At 44.7% G+C, this 13295-nt stretch overlaps 1 pseudogene; it reads right to left on the minus strand.

The window, feature by feature from the left end:
* On the minus strand, positions 1585-3473 carry LOC109945922 (uncharacterized; annotated as a pseudogene).

Genomic DNA, 13295 nt, shown 5'->3' on the forward strand with positions numbered 1-13295 from the left:
AAACAAATAAACATGATTGTTTATCTTAAAGTATTGCTCTCAAAATAGCGGGTTGCTGTAATAAACAGCCCTCCAACGCTAATAGGTGATCAGAGATCCTCGACTAACGTGACAGTCATATCTTACCAAATCAGGGTTTTAGATCAGATGTAATAAGCCTAATAATCAAATATAAATAATGATAGAAAGGAGCTGTGTACTAAATAAATTAACAGAATTTAACATAGGTAAACAGCCTCAACAAAGAGATTTAATTAGGCACAAATAATATCAATGCTGAAAATGATAATACACTAAAACCCAGACTGTCACGTTGTCTCACTACACCGCTATCATCATCGAGCACACAAATCCGCCCATAACAGTGCAATCACACCCAAGTATTTAATACTAGCAGATTGCACAAAATTAAACAGTAAATAAAGTGAGACAATGAATAACTCACAACACGTAGATTGTCTATGTGGGAAGACCAGCTCAGCGAACACAAGGTTCTGTCCCAGAAAACCAATTCCGCCGCCCACGTCCGGGCCTGCACGGCGGGAGGTTGACGGAGATACTAGAGCCGCTGCCGGAGCCGAGGGAGACGTCCACGGCACCAACCCGAGAAGAGGAACACCGCGCAGCAGGAAGCCCAAGCACCAGGCCATGGTGGACAGAGACCAGAGAATCAACGAGCAGCACCAAGGCACGGCATCAACAACACCACACCACCACCACCGAGAACAACAGACATCCGACGATACGGACGAGACCAGGACACCCGGAATCAAGTAGATCGAAGGATTTCTCGCCGGAACAGTGGATAGGATGGAACCGTAGAGCCCTCTGTTTCTGCGTTTCCCTTTTTAAGAGAGTACAGGGGAAGGGAATCCACTTAAGGAGCCAAACGAGAGACTGTTACCGAGAAGAGGGGAGCGATCTGCAGTCGTGGAACGAGGAAGCCGGAGAGGATGGAGCAGCGGTTGCCGCCGCCGCCCAGCCGTTTTCTCGGCCTTTTGCCCGCCCCCTCCTACGGTCTCACGTGAAGGCATCGAAATGCCCAGGCAATGCCTCTCTGCCGGCTGGGCCGCTCGGCCACCAGGCCTTGTAGTGGCCCAGTTGGCTGGCCACATATTTTGTTCATTTCTTTTTAAGGAAAATAAAGGGAAAATCCCCTCAAATGAACAGCAAGGATATCACGACACCGGGATCGTCTCTTCCGCTGCACCTTCTTGATCGCCGGCGCCCTCTGCCGTCACTCTCCTGCCTGGCACGCCCACCTGCGCCCTCTTCCGCTGCACCTTCTTGATCGCCACCTTCTTGTATTTTTCTTTATAATTTTAGTTACATTTAACATAATTTGACTCTATAAAAAGTTAAAATCCTTATGATGGTTGCCCTTGCTACTCTCTTCTGCAGTCTACATGATAGATACATAATTCGCCTGATTGGATGATTGCCCACGGGCGTGCAGGCTCACGCGAGCCCGGCCAGCCTCATTCGGCCATTGCGCGTATGTGTACCTCCGATGCTCCATGGGTCCCATTATTTACAAACTTTAATCTATATTGTTATATGTGTGCATTGTTCTTGAGCAACTTTAGAATTTAGATCTAGAGGAGTATTATTTTCTGATTACAAAGAACCAAATGTTACAATGGAAAAAAACTAGATACATCGTTGTTGTCGTCACCAGCTCCGACAGCTGATACAGGTGAACTTGGGACGGTCGGGTCGATGGCTTGTGCTTGCGTAGGCAAGACAGATCCTCGGTCGCCGGCGCCGGTGGGCGACGCTGGTACAGCCGATCTTGGGACGGTCGTTGTGCCAGTGCTAGCCCCAGCCTCGTGTCTTCCTTGGTCCACCATGTCCGTCCTCTGCATCTTCTCCGCCAATGTCTCCATGCCCATGTAAGACAAGAGGAGCCACACGTAGGACAGGTACTGCCCGCCGCTCCCCATGCTCTTGGCGTGCAGGTAGCCCCTGCACCCTGCCGGCAGAGAAGCAAAGCATCTCCACCCACACGCCCTGGACCACCCTCCAAACCTTTTCCATGTCTTCCCCAACCTGTAAACCAATGAGCACCTGGGTGACAGCCCAAGCGTCATGAGCCACACCTGATCCTGAATTCCCCGTCTCCCTTAGCCTACGGATTATACTACTACTACTAGCAGGCTCGTTCGGTGGAATGATGCCCTCCAGTTCCTCGTAGGCGTCTTTGAACAGGCTGCGCCTAGCACCGGCGATCAACATCTCTGGGTTGACGAACAGTAGGTACGCCATGTAGTTGGACATGGCCATGCTCCGGCAGGCAGCTTGACGTTGCTGAGTAGAAGAAGGCGTGGCGAGGTGGAAGCAAAACAAGTCGGTGGCGAGGTGCCATAGGAGAAGACTCTCATCGAATGGCCTGTTTAGGCTCCAGCCAAGGGCGTCGAGCAAACCCTCACGGTCGAGAGTCCACTGGCCCCGGCTGTCGTTGAACCTGTGGTAGGAGGCGATGCCATGTATCTGCCACCACCCAGCCGTGACGTGGTTGGCCACGAGTTGGGTGATGCCACTGGACGACTTGTACGGCTCCATACACCAGAGCTGGTCGATCAAGTCCTTGACGAACGTAGGCAGCTTCCTCAGGATCCAGTGCTTCCTATTGCGGGCCATGGCGGCAACCAGAAAACAAACTTAGCGGCTCTGAATGTATTGGTCGAAGGAACTTATTTCGCCGCTCTCTACTGAACCAGAAGAGCCCGCAAGACTACTGAAGCTAACCTTCTTCAAGTCCCATGGCTTCAGTAAGCATTTGCCAGATCCAAAATGGAACAGCGAAATCGCTGCTTGCAATATGAAGCCATCTCCGGACCAGGATTTGCAAAACACATACACAGCAACAGTGACCTGCCAATACCAGCGAAGAGGAAGACATTTTGTGGATTCAACAAAAGACAGGTAGCTAGTTGAGTTGAGACAGGTGCAGCACCAACCTGAGAGACTGCTGTTAGGACGACATGCCTTGTCCACAGCTCATTGTCTTCGATGTTGTAGGCTGTGATGCCGTCTTGGCCACCAAGATGTTGTAGCACCTGCAGGCTGTAGCTGCTGCGATGCGTGGATACCCACTCCTGACGGTTCTGGCGATTGAAGAGCACGGCCAACGCGTATATCGCCACAGCGTCGCTGCCTAGATAGGCCAGCCAGATTGTCAACCTGAACCAGGCAGGGATACTGCGTTTACGCAAGCCGGCTGCGAAAAAGAGGAAGATCTGGATGAAGAGACAGCACAAGGACGCGCAGCTGCCACTCCTCCCACCATTGCACTGCCGCTGTGAAACCCATGCTCTCAGTCTCAGCTACCACCCATGCTATATCTACGTACCCAGGCCTTCCTGCGCTTAAATACTACGAGCCTCTCAGCTACTACTATAGTTAACTGCTTGCTTTGCTCAGGTACGTACGCACTTTCTCTACTCGATCGTGATGTGTTCATACGTTGATAATTGACAAGCCTTTGTTGCATTACCACAGACTATATATACGGATCAGTAATTCACTATTATTATATATACATCCATCTGCCGGCCGGATTGCATCAGGCACCTTCATCGCATATTCCTTTAATTGTCGCATCGAAGCTGTTGGCCGCTAAGTCCCTACGTTGTTGCTTTAGGCCGACGTTACTGAAATGCCCAGGAAAATGCAACATGATTACTTGGACCAGTAACAAGCTTCTCAGATGTGATTCTCAGTCGTCTAGCTAGATTCTAGATTCTAGGGTAGCAACGAAAGTGGTGCAAATTAAATCCAGAACAGTATTAAAAACAAAACGAGATTAAGGCAAAGACTTCTTTGGAGTGCGACATTCGGCAAAGACTTCTTTCCAAATGTCTGATAAAAAAACACTCAACAAAGGGCCGAGCACTTGGCAAAGAGCTGAATTTCACTCGACAAAGTGTCATCTGCACACACTCAGCATAGAAGGCTTTTGCCGAGTGCCTTCTCTTGTCACTCGGTAAAGCGGTTGATGGTAACTGAAGACCATTAACTATACCGAGTGTTCGAGGAAGGCACTCGGCAAAGGCGTGTCTTTGCCAAGTGTCATCTGCAAACAATCGGCATAGAAAGCTTTTGTTGAGTGCCTTCTCTTGTCACTCGACAAATTTTATTTGTATTTTCTCCCCAACTTTTTTCTACTGTGTTCCTATAGTCTTTGGATCTACATATAAAATTTTGTCATATTTCTTAAAGTGTTTGTTATATCTATAAGATTTAGTACATTTAATTGAATTTCTTCGTATCATTCAAATCTGGACTGCAAGTCACTCGAATAATGGAAAACAATGAATGCAAAAATGATATCCATGCTCATACAAGAATATGTTAGTCCAAAACAATGTGTTGAACTTTTAATCACCAAAACAAAATAGAAATGGCCAAGGGGCACATTTCCCTTTTAGTCGTCGTAAGGGGTTCTTTAACTACGAGTGTCCTGCGGGTTGATTTCTCAAATCCGCAAGGGCTCTTAAGCAATATGTGCCCAGTAGCTTATACGCGGATCGCGGCAAAGCCATTAGATCAACGATCAACGACCCAGGACAACCACACGAACTGGTACGAATCTCAACTGCTCGATGCGAATCTAACGACTATCGCTCAACACTATCCTTACCACAATGACTGACGACGACAGAGCAAACCCGCTCACTGGTGGCGCAACACGTCGGCGAAGGAATACTTGTGCTACGGTGCTCGGTTGTGACAACGACCGCGGCTATTCCAATGGAGATCAATACAAACATCATGGGCAGGATATTACCCGTAGCAAACACTAGTAGAAAAAGGCTTAACACCTACGGGACGATATATTTTTACAGACGGATCCAGTTATCCACCGACTGTGCTATTTCTAGTGACGGTTTCTTAAGAAAACCGCCACTAGAAATCGTATTTCTATTGACGGTTCCTTAAGAAAACCGCCAGTAGAAATCCATGATTTGTAGTGGCGGTTTTCTTAAGGAACCGCCAGTAGAAATACGATTTCTAGTGGCAGTTTTCTTAAAAAACCGCCACTAGAAATCATTTTTATCCTTAATTTTTTGAGTTTTTCAAACGACCTCGTATGACAAAGCCATCAAAATAAAAGTTGTAGATCTCTAAAAGTTATGAAACTTTGTAGTTGACAACTTTTTTATTTGAACTTATTTTGGTTCTCAAAAATTGAATCTAAGTATGTCAAATTTAAAATTCAAATTTTTCAAACTACCTCGGATGAAAAAAGTGTCAAAATAAAAGTTATAGAACTTCAAAAGTTATTTATCTTTGTAGTTGACAACTTTTTTATTTGAATTCGTTTAGGGTCTCAAATAAGCAATTTACACTCAAATGGTTGTAATATGTGGAGAAAACAACTACAAACTAGACACAAGGTATGTCATAGACGGAGTGGTATTGGAGGGTACGCGCGAGGGTGAGGTCTATGGTTCGATTACTAACAACCGCGTAGCGCGCGAAAAATGCCGCGACTTGCGACGGAGACGGACGGGTGGTCCTAATACAAATAATTTTTTTTTACTATTTTTAAATTTTGTTTTATGTTTCCTCGAAACGATTTTCACTGGCGATTTTATTACGTCGACCGCTAGTGAAAATCGATTTTCACTGGCGGTCTTCAGTTACCCGCCTGTAAAAATGATGATTTTTACTGGCCCGTAGCACTGGTGGTTACGATAAACGCCACTAAAAATAGGTTTACTACCGCCAGTATAGATCTTCTCTGTACTAGTGAAAGGTGACGACAGAGCGAAACACGAAGTAGTGCGGATCGGCCGTCGTCCACGAACTTCGGCGAGGAATTCCCACGCTTCGCCTGCTCCGACGCTCCTCGATCTGTCCTCAGCTTCGAAAACACGCGACGTGGCCCGAAGAACCTTCCCAATCCCTTAGCATAGGCTAAGCGTCAATATGCTCCTACGACGCGGTCCATTACTCTCTCTCTCTCTCTCTCTCTCTCTCTCTCTGTGCGAGACGCGGTCCATTATTCTCTCTGCTCTCTCTCTCTCTATCTCTCTCTCTCTCCGTGCGAGCTCTCGGGTGTTCGTTGGCATGGCTAGCAAAGACGAGATGAGGAGGCAGGGCGGCCAGAACTTAAAGGTGAAGAGGGGAATCCTAGCGAATGAGTTTGTTACGATCTCATTCAAGTTTGTTACGAACACACGAGTTGGTTACAGGGAAAGAGATGCATCTGACGAGATGGCCCCACAGCTTAGAGACTCAACATGGTGAGTGCGAGCGCGAATGAGACGCTATGGAACGAGCCCCACAGGTCAGCGACGCGGTGAGAGTGACTGGGTTTAGATATGGCCAAACGGACCGCCCGGCCTGGTCCGGCCCAGGCCTGGTGAAGCACGGCCCGTTAGGCACAGTTAGGAAATCGGATCGAGCCTTCTAAGCCCGCGGTGATGGGTTGGCTGGAAAAGCGGGAGATGGGTCGCATGGTGCTTTTGGCCCAAGGTGGCCTCTTTTTTCTTTTCTGTTTCTATTCTATTTCTAGATTTCATTTCCATTTTAAATTTCCAAACCAATTTTAAATAGAGTTTAAAATCCCAGCTTTAATTTAGATGCACAATCAATGAAATACTAGCATGAATACAAAGTATTTTTATATTAATTATTTTATCCATTTATTTGGGCAAATGTGTTAAATATGCAATGCACAGACATTATTTATCTTAATAGAATACTATTTTGAATGTGGAGTCAAATTAAAAATCAATTCAAAAATGAATATTCATTACTTAATTATTTTAGGAGAAGGTAATGTATACTCTTTTGTCAAGAGTTACTTTAAGTCAAATATTTTTAAAGAGTGTTTCTAAGTTCATGAAGGGAATAATCCACTCTGACAAATAAATTGGAAGATCTTTCTAATATTTCTTTTCAAAGTTTTAATTTTTTTGTTTAAAAGTTCAAAACTATATTTGAATACTGAGAACTTTAAAAAACAAGGCAACACAGATGAGTTAACTCTTTCTTTACCCTTTAATTAAATTTTCTCAGAGAGATTAATTAAAGAGAGAAGCACGTAGAATGAGATAAATAACTCGTTTCCAACATATTGCCCTCCTTCATCTTTTTTCATTGCAAGTGATTACAATAATACCTTTAGCTTTATAAAGAAGAGCACGATGGCAGGGTAATACAACTTTGGAGATAGAGCAATTCAGTTCCAACGTGTTTGGATTGCAGGTTTGGTCGCTCCTGGAGCCATCCGAATATGTATCCAATCCTCTGTTGATGTTTAGTTTGCATCACAGAAGGATGTCGTCCGTCAATCATCTATTTTGTTCGTAAGCCAATATGCGAGATCAATCCATTCCGTATGAAATCTCTAGACGGACTGTTCATCTTCCACGGGAAAAGTGTCCCTTATACATGGTGTTGTACCTCTATTCATAGTGGTAGAGTACAACTTCGTATAAAATTATATTCATACCCTTAGTTCATGTACCTATAAAACATATCAACTATAAATTTTTGTAGGAGTAGCATTGCATTTTCCTTCACAGGCGTGTTGGTCAGCCTTCTAGATCCTTCTCGTGCACTTTTGCTCATGTGTTAGTACCGCGGAATCGAAGCTCTCTTCTTTGTACTATCCGCATGTTGATCTCATGGAACCGAAGCTTTGTAGCTTCGCCTTTTATTCATGCATTGCTTCAGACAGAGGCCAGTTTTGCTATTGTTTTGGAGCACATGAAACACACTTGGGCCTTTGTTGGGACTTGGGAACCATGGGATACTTTTTATGTGGACGCTGCACGTAATCCAAGAAAATTCAGCAAAACATTGATAATTGAGATTCTATCATGCTGCACATTCTCCAAGGTAGAAAAAACCGAAGCGTTTGTTATTATTAGATAAAATCTATCTCATCATGCGAATTTCTAGCCAAATTATTGATGACACAATGTTTTGAGAAACTTCGGCAACGAGTGACTCCAGTTACAATCTAGAAATAGAAGCCTCAACAAAAATTACGAAAGGAGAAATTACCAAAGGAGAAACACGCGTGACGTATCTAACAATAAACATTATTATCTTAAATTTATCTAGACTTGAGAGGTTTTGATTCTTTGCAAAGAGTTATACCAAGCGGTATCAAACATTATTGGCCACTGATGGACGACGCTGCTGCAGTGGGGCCCTCATACAGCTCCGTCCTCTGCATCTTCTCCGCCAAGGTCTCCATCCCCATGTACAAGAGCAGAAGCCATACGTAGGACAGGTACTCCCTGTTAGGATTTATGGGCTTGGCCCAATTAAGAAATTCAAATAAATCCCAGAAAATCTCAAAAGCCCATACAAGAGGATGACTAGAAGATAGGTGGAACCATTAGCACCATATTGCTAGCTCTAGTGGAGTAGAGCTAGCTTAAATATGGAAGCCACACTCACTCACCAAGTCATAGATGAGAGGAGAGAGTGTGGAGAGCCACATGCGCGCTCGCTCGCCTGGCCGGGGCGGGGCGGGGCGCACGACATGCGCGTGAATGGTCCGCCGAAATCCGGCCCCTCGCCTTGCGGGGGCGCGACTACCTTTTGCCGTTCCATTTTTTGGTTTCTTGGCTGTTACGCTTATCCTAACCGATCGCTATAAAATCTCAACTGATTGCAAGATTTTCGTGGGCGGATAAGCACGGGTGTCGCGGACTCGGCCCTATAAAAGGAGCCCGGCAGCCAGCCTCCAAATCATCCCAGTTCGCTTTCGCCTCTCTTCATATCTGAGCCGCCTTTTAGTTTCCCTTCGTCCCGACCGCAGAGGTGCATCTGCGATCAGGAGAGCAGGTCTCCGGAACCCTTCGTCTTCTAGATCCTGCACCGGGAGAGGGCGAATAAGGTTTTTGGGAAGCGTCTTCACGCGACTGCTCGTGATCTGCTGACCTCGTCGACCCTGCTGATTTCGCTACTTCGACATCGTCGACCCTGCTGATTCCGGCGTGTGTCATCTATCAGTAAGTCTAAGCAGTACGCATCATCTGATTTGGCTTGTTATTTCAGTTCTTCTGATTTGGTCATGATTTATATTCGGAATTTAAACTGGAATTTGTCTAATTTTTCAACAATCCAAAAACCTTATTGTAGACAATTTTCTAGTTTTTCTATGGCTGCTTTTGCCGATGCGCTCAAGCCAGAAAAGTTCAATGGTATGCACTTTAAGAGATGGCAAGTCAAGACCACGCTCTGGCTTACTGCTATGAATGTCTTCCATGTTAGTAAAGGCAGACCTGAGGGTCCACTAACTCCTGAACAGGAGAAAGAGTACGACCATGCCAATACTATGTTCACGGGAGCCGTTCTTAGCGCCCTTGTTGACCGTTTGGTTGATGCGAATATGCAGTACACAGATGGGAAAGAGTTGTGGGATGCACTTACTACTAAGTATGGTGCATCAGATGCTGGCAGTGACCTGTATATCATGGGGAGCTTTCATGATTATAAGATGGTTGATAATCGCTCTATTGTAGAGCAAGCTCATGAAATACAGTGTATAGCCAAGGAGCTCGACCACCTTAAGATAGTCCTTCCTGACCGATTTGTGGCTGGGTGCATTATCGCAAAGTTGCCTTCTACGTGGAGGAACTTCGCCACATCTCTGAAACATAAAAGACAGGAGATATCAGTTGAAAATCTGATAGCGTCTCTAGATGTTGAGGAGAAAGCTCGGGCTAAGGACACGGGATCTAAAGGAGGCGAGGGCCACTCCAGCGCCAACATGGTTCAGAAGAACCACAACAAGGGCAAAGGAAAGCCAAAATCTAACAAGCCCAACAAAACTACCAACTTCAAGAAGAAGAAGAACAAGACTGAATTGACATGTTTCGCATGTGGCGAGGCGGGTCATTTTGCCAAGGATTGTCCTGATCGAGCGGATCGCCGTGGCAAAAAGGGCAATGTCAACACAGTGGTCGCTAGCAATGAGGAAGACAAAGGGTATGGTAATTTACCTTTTATCTTCTCAGTATTTCAATCACCTAGCTAGTGGCTTGATACTGGTGCTAATGTTCATGTGTGTTCTGACATTAACTTGTTCTCTTCTTATCAGGGCGCCCGGGATTCTTCCGTGCTAATGGGGAATGGGTCACATGCTTCTGTTCATGGCACTGGCACGGTGGATCTGAAGTTTACTTCGGGAAAGATCGTGCAGCTGAAGAACGTGCATCATGTCCCTTCTATACACACAAGAATCTCGTTAGCGGAACCCTTCTATGTAGAGATGGGTTCAATGTAGTTTTGGAGTCCAATAAATTAGTTGTGTCCAAGTCTGGACAATTTATTGGTAAAGGCTATGATTGCGGAGGCTTGTTCTGCTTTTCTTTGTTAGATTTCAATAATAAGTCTGTGAACCATATTTGTGCTAATGTTGATGATCTTGCGAGTATTTGGCATTCTCGTTTGTGTCATATTAATTTTGGCTCTATGTCTCGGCTTGCAACCATGAGTTTAATTCCGAATATCACCATAGTCAAAGGTTCTAAGTGCCATAGTTGTGTGCAGTCGAAGCAACCTCGAAAGCCTCATAAGGCTGCTGAGGAGAGACACCTGGCACCGCTAGAACTCATACATTCTGATCTTTGTGAGATGAATGTGTGTTGACAAAAGGTGGTAAGAGATACTTCATGACATTGATTGATGATGCGTCTAGATTTTGCTATGTATACTTGCTAAAAACTAAAGATGAGGCTTTAGACTACTTTAAAATCTATAAGGCTGAGGTTGAAAACCAACTAGAGAGAAAGATCAAACGTCTTAGATCAGATCGTGGTGGCGAGTTCTTTCCCAAAGTCTTTGATGATTTCTGTGCAGAACATGGCATTATTCATGAGAGGACTCCTCCCTATTCACCCGAGTCAAACGGGATTGCTGAAAGGAAAAACCGTACGTTGACTGACCTGGTGAATGCCATGTTAGACACTTGTGGTTTATCTAAGGCATGGTGGGGGGAGGCAGTCCTGACTTCATGTCATGTTCTGAATAGAATTCCTATGGGCAAAGAAGAGAAAACCCCTTATGAGAAGTGGGTTGGGAGAAAACCATCACTTTCATACTTGCGCACTTGGGGGTGCATGGCGAAAGTCAATGTACCAATTAATAAAAAGCGCAAGCTTGGTCCAAGGACAGTGGATTGTGTCTTTCTTGGATATGCTTCGTGTAGCATAGCATATAGATTTTTAGTAGTTAAATCTGAAGTTCCTGATGTGTATGTTGATACTATTATGGAATCACGTGATGCTACTTTCTTTGAACATATATTTCCAATGAAAGACATTCATAGCAATTCTAGATACTCTTCTGAGATAACTCCTGAACATAGTACACCTATTGAGAGTTTTGAACAGCCACATGAAATTGTCCTAGAGGAGGATGACAATGATGCTCCTAAAAGGAGCAAGAGACAAAGGGTTGAAAAATCCTTTGGTAATGATTTCATTGTGTACCTTGTGGACGATACTCCTACTACCATTGCAGAAGCATTTGCATCTCCAGATGCAGATGATTGGAAAGAAGCAGTTCATAATGAGATGGACTCCATTCTTTCAAATGGTACGTGGGAAGTCACTGATCGACCCTATGGATGCAAACCTGTGGGTTGTAAGTGGGTGTTTAAAAAGAAGCTCAAGCCCGATGGTACAATTGAAAAGTACAAGGCTAGGCTTGTGGCTAAAGGCTATACTCAGAAAGAAGGAGAAGACTTCTTTGATACTTACTCACCTGTTGCTAGAATGACCACTATTCGAGTACTACTTTCTTTGGCTGCCTCATATGGTCTCCTTGTTCATCAGATGGATGTAAAGACAGCTTTTCTTAATGGAGAGCTGGACGAGGAAATCTATATGGAACAGCCTGATGGATTTGTAGTAAAGGGTCAAGAAAGCAAGGTGTGCAAGTTATTGAAATCTTTGTATGGTCTGAAGCAAGCACCAAAGCAGTGGCATTAGAAGTTTGACACGACTCTAACGTCTGCAGGCTTTGCCATTAATGAGGCAGACAGGTGTGTATATTATCGCTGTGGTGGGGGCGAAGGAGTTATATTGTGCTTATATGTTGATGATATATTGATATTTGGCACAAACATTGATGTGATCAATGAAGTCAAGTCTTTTCTATCAAAGAGTTTTGATATGAAAGATCTGGGAGAAGCTGATGTGATTCTAAACATCAAGCTGATTAAGGCAGATGGTGGGATTACTCTCTCGCAATCTCACTATGTTGAAAAGGTTTTGAAGCGATTTGGCTTCTCTGAGTGCAAACCTTCTCCAACACCTTATGATCCCAGTGTGACACTGCGAAAGAACAAGAGAATTGGTTTAGACCAATTGAGATACTCTCAGATTGTCGGTTCACTCATGTATCTTGCTGGTGCAACAAGGCCCGATATCTCGTTTGCTGTGAGCAAATTGAGCAGGTTCATGTCAAACCCCGGGACTGATCATTGGCATGCACTTGAGCGGGTTATGCGCTACCTGCAAGGTACAATGAGTTATGGAATTCACTATTCTGGTCAGCATGCAGTACTTGAAGGATATAGTGATTCGAACTGGATATCTGATGCAGACGAGCTTTATGCCACCAGTGGTTATGTCTTTACTATTGGTGGAGGTGCGGTATCATGGAGGTCATGCAAGCAGACCATTTTGACGAGGTCAACCATGGAAGCCGAGCTAGCTGCACTTGACACAGCAACCGTTGAGGCAGAATGGTTGCGTGAACTCTTGATGGACTTGCCGGTGGTTGAGAAACCAATACCAGCTATCCTTATGAACTGTGACAATCAGACAGTGATTGCTAAAGTGACGAGTTCTAAGGATAATGGAAAGTCATCAAGACATGTCAAAAGACGATTGAAGTCTGTCAGAAAGTTGAGAAACTCCGGAGTTATAAGTGTGACTTATATTTCAACAGATAAAAATCTGGCAGATCCTTTTACCAAGGGACTACCACGTAATGTGATAGAAATCGCATCGAGAGAGATGGGTATGAGACCCGAATAAAGTTGCCATGGTGGGAACCCAGTCTATGTGATTGGAGATCCCGTGAATTAGGTCCTGGGAAGAACAAGCCATTGGTGAACTGAGGAGAGTAACCTTTGACCCTCTCTAAGTAAAGATGCAATACTCTCAAATGCTGTAAGGCAGGTTGGCTTTATGCCTTAATGTGTTCTGTTGGCTTGTACTAGCGAAGATGTTGTCCTGCAAAACATTCTTTGAAAGAACACACCTATATGAGTTAGACTGTCTAACGTCGCAGTCTATGAGATTTGGGTGATC

Source organism: Zea mays, chromosome 4, assembly GCF_902167145.1.
Source record: "Zea mays cultivar B73 chromosome 4, Zm-B73-REFERENCE-NAM-5.0, whole genome shotgun sequence".
NCBI lineage: Eukaryota > Viridiplantae > Streptophyta > Magnoliopsida > Poales > Poaceae > Zea > Zea mays.